We start from the raw sequence: 4,366 nt of genomic DNA on the forward strand, positions 1-4,366 counted from the left end.
GTTGGAAGGGACCCTGCAGATTAGTCCAGTGTTTCCCACACTTGGGTCTCCAGCCACCCCCTCTCCCCGGACTGCAGTTCCCCTCATCCCTGAACACTGGTCCAGCTGGCTAGGGATGATGGGAGTTGCAGTCCAAAAACAGCCAGAGACCCACATATGGGATGCACTGAGTCCAACCCCTTGCAATGCAGGACTATGCAGCTGTCCCATACAGGGATTGAACTGGCAACCTTAGTGCTATTGGCACCACAGTCTAACCAACTGAGCTATCCAGGCTGACCTTAAGACCTTTTGTCTGGTGGGAATGTGTCCTGGGACTCTGAGAATGCATCTTGCTTGTGTGGGTGGAGGTTAGAGATGGTTGTGTGAGGATGTGTAGAAGCTACCCTAATGCACAAAGATAACATTCACATTAATTGCTCTTCTCACGTTTACCTCTGACTCCAGACAACACTGGCATGTGGCGCACAGGCGGTAAAACCTCTGACTTAACAGTATTATGGGATGCTCCAGAAGCTGCCTTAGAAAAAGAAGACAGTAAAAACAAGGGGCTAATCTGTGGTCTTTCCAATGTTAAAGGTAAAGGTAAAGGGGCCCCTGACCATTAGGTCCAGTCCCGGACAACTCTGGGGTTGCAGCACTCATCTCGCTTTACTGGCTGAGGGAGCTGGCATTTGTCTGCAGACAGCTTCTAGGTCATGTGGCCAGCATGACTAAGCCACTTCTGGTGAACCAGAGCAGCGCACAGAAACACCATTTACCTTCCCGCTGGAGCAGTACCTATTTATCTACTTGCACTTTGACGTGCTTTCGAACCGCTAGGTTGGCAGGAGCTGGGACAGAGCAACGGGAGCTTACCCCGTCGTGGGGATTCGAACTGTCGACCTTCCAATCGGCAAGCCTAGGCTCTGTGGTTTAGATCACAGCACCACCTACGTCCCTTCCCAATGTTACTGGACTGTAATCCCCAAATAGCATAGCCAACAGGACTAGTGGTCACAGATGATGGGAGTTGTAGTCCCAAAACATCTGGAGGGCTGAGTTTGCCTATGCCTGGTGTAGGGCTTTATAGGTCATAACCAGCACTTTGATTTGTGCTCAGAAGCAGACCAGTAGCAATTGGAGCTGCTGTAACAAGGGAGTTGTGTGCTCCCTATAGCCAGCCTTGGTTATTGGCAGGGCTGGATTTAGGTTTGATGAGCCCCTAAGCTACTGAAGGTAATGGGGCCTTTATATGTCCAGCTATCCTTTGTCGACAACAAATTGTCACTGTTTTTTTGTGTTGAATATATGCTATATGGCAATTTATGGACCTAATAGGTATTTAAAGCCATATAGAAATGAGCAAACCAGTGATATTTTAGGGAGCAGGCTAGCAGGCAGGGCCCATTACTTACATCATAGGGGCCTATACAACATAAAACACAGTTGCTGTATGTAGGTTTTATTTTATTTGTTTTTTATCTTATATTTTGGAAATGTACATCCAGGTGTGTGCTTTTCTTTCTTTATTTTTTTAGGGGACCCAAGAGAGTGGGGCCCTAAACTATAGCTTGTTTAGCTTATATGTAAATCCAGCACTGGTTATTGGAGATGTAATCCATTCATTTGAACGCATATACGTACTCAGATAAGGCAAGTGGCAAAACTAAGTTCAAGTCGCGAGTGAAGAATCTGCTCAGTTGGTTGTTAAGAATGTTCTGACTGCTGTAACGATGGCTCCATCTGACTTCAACCTATATATAGCCTTGCAGAATGCATGGTGATAAATAATAGATATTTTAGCACTAAAATAGAAAAATAAAATCTTTTTTTTTAGTGCAGCAGCAGAGAACCACAGGAACAATATGCAACCTTATAGATTTGGGGAGGCATTCCCTACAGCATCCCCAGCATCACACCTTCAGGATTTATAACTCATCAAATTTGCTTGCCCCTTCTTGAAGTAGCAGTTCTGCGGGTAGAATACGAGCATGAGAGAGGCCTAGTCTACAGGCAATTCCCGTAACAAGTCATGTTCCCACAAAAGTGGAATTTGGGGAGCCTTGAGGCAGGAGCTCTCCCCTTTCCTGCAAAAGCACCTTGCTGGAAACATTTCAAAACAACTCCATAAGCATTTTAGTGCCGGTCGCAAAGATTCTTCATGGCCGTAAACCTTGGAATGGTCTATAATTACACACGATCTGCCCACTATGGAAAATTGATACTTACATGGTCCACTGCATTCTGTATCCTGGCGATGCAGTCTAAATGCAGATCACACATCCCCACTGGAATGGCCCACAAGCATCATTCCAGAGAAAGAAACTTAAAACAAAGCAGTGAAAAAATTCTTCATTATTCTTTTTTAAACAGGCAGAAATGGCTTCCATTTAACTTGAGCCCATGCAAACTCTTGGTTCTATGACTGTTAGAAAATGGCCTCTAAAACTCTCCAAGGTGGGAAAGGGGGTGGATTTTGCCAACCCTTCTCCAGGGGACCATTGAGATTTTCTGGTAATTAATCAGGAGGATCTAACACCATCCTCCCCTCCATGGCCAGAAAATTATTTTAAAGAGACATTTTGGCTCACTTGATGTTCAATAAAACTCTGTCATTAGTTCCTACTGGTAGATGAAGGAAGCCATGTGCTAATATAGGAGAGCGGGGGTGTCTTTGTTTCCTTCAAACAGTATTAAAATAGTATTAAACAATAATAAAACTGGGTCCATGGCTGCACCTAACAGTCACAGATGGCAAAACCAAGGAGGGCATTTTGTTGAATCTTCTGCAGGAAAAGACTGAGATGCTCTAACAGTTTGGCAGCAGCGGGGGGGACGGGGACGGGACGACCCTTTAAAAATTCACATTATTCCCATTTGCTCCACAACTAGGGTGAGAAGAACAAAAATAAGAAGAGGCAGAACTCTGTGTGTCGTGAACGTGTTCCTGCATCAGCTTTATTCAGGTGTCAGTTCTGCAGGTCTTGCAGGGAAGATGGTGGCAGAGTCAACCTGCCACAGCCTGGGAAGTATCCCGATCACTTTGACTGTTATGCTTCTGTAGAAGTCAATCAGCATCACTTAACATACTCAGACTTACATGCTGAGCAACTTCCTTGTAGCTCTCCCAGTAGTCTTGCCCAGAGTTGAACAACAGTGCATAGGCTGAACCTCTTCCTGGCATCATTTAGGTCAGGAGTGTCTAACTTGTGACCTTCCAGATGTTGTTGGACTCCAATTCCCTTCAACCCTAGACAGCATGGCCAATGGGCAGGTATGGTGGAAATTGTAGTCCGATGGCCTCTTGTGGTCTCCTTAGCTCCATCTCCAGAGATCCCCTTGGTTGCCCCACCCAGTAGTCAACAGCTGCTGCTGCCCCATAACATCTGGAATGTTGAATGCAGTATTTAAAGGGCCCATAGCCATTTCTGCAGATGCATACTCCTCCATGACTGTAGAGCAGAGTCTGGGGAAGTTTGGAGAGACAGGCTGGGGTAGTGAAGAAGGGACTGCTGAGGGTGGGGTTTGGGGTGAGTGTTTGGAATCAAGGCATCTGGTTGGCCACTGGTAGCAGAATGCTGGACTAGGTGGGCCATTGACCTGATCCAGCAGGCTCTTCTTATGCTCTTACTCCAGACTCAGCTGCCCAGGGACTGAATCTGACCTGGTGGGGGAGGCAGTAGAAGTATGCAAATAGGAGGCAGTGATATGCATTCATGACCTCAATATGGTTGAGGTCATGGCATGAGGACATGAGAGTATTGCCACATTTCCTGATGTGCCTGATGTCAACCCAACCAAACAAGGAAAGAGTTAGAGGAGAGGCAGTGAGGAAAGATGTGGGTGATGAACAGAAGCCTGGGACAGAAACAAAGGCAATTACTGTAATTGAACAGCTACCTATCAGCAGGCTGACACCTCATCAGTGCCTGCAGTGAATGACAGGTAAATACCTTCCCCTTTTGACAGTTTAATTAACCAAAATAAATGGGGCACTGGGAATTATGAGGTTTCTTACCAGAACATGTTCCCAAGGAGACTTGAGTCCCTTTCTTCCCTTCATTCGTTTGCCTCTCTTCCCATAACAGTCATGGGGGTGTCTTTGCTTGTAAGGAAACCACTCCATTATTGGCTAAGGAGCGCCAGTGTGAGGAGGGCTTGGAAGTCCTTGTGGCCCATATGGTGGTGGCGATGAAGCCTCTGGGAGTGATTGGCTGAAATGTGCTGATGTCACAGAGATGAGAACAGGCAGGAAGGTCTCTGACTGCCATTGGTGGAGCAGATCTGTTCTTTGAGTGTGGCAGGAAAATCAAACGGTTTTGGGAAAGCTGCACATTGGGAGACTCCGACAAAACGAAGTACTTATTCATACAGAACACCATTA

The 4,366-nt window shown here is 46.2% G+C and overlaps 1 long non-coding RNA gene across 2 annotated transcripts; it reads right to left on the minus strand.

The window, feature by feature from the left end:
• Positions 1-274: 274 nt before the first annotated feature.
• Positions 275-4,145, minus strand: LOC310831829. 2 transcript variants are annotated; one of them, XR_014558001.1, is made up of 4 exons: positions 4,001-4,145; positions 2,212-2,307; positions 1,627-1,747; positions 275-387 (listed from the first exon to the last, which is right to left on the minus strand). It is a non-coding gene; the product is annotated as an uncharacterized lncRNA (long non-coding RNA). The 2 variants fall into 2 exon arrangements; XR_014558000.1 differs by lacking the exon at positions 2,212-2,307 and having other exon boundaries at positions 1,627-1,787.
• Between the last annotated feature and the right edge of the window lie 221 nt (positions 4,146-4,366).

Source organism: Podarcis gaigeae, assembly GCF_964106915.1.
Source record: "Podarcis gaigeae genome assembly, chromosome: 14".
In the NCBI taxonomy this organism is placed as follows: domain Eukaryota; kingdom Metazoa; phylum Chordata; class Lepidosauria; order Squamata; family Lacertidae; genus Podarcis; species Podarcis gaigeae.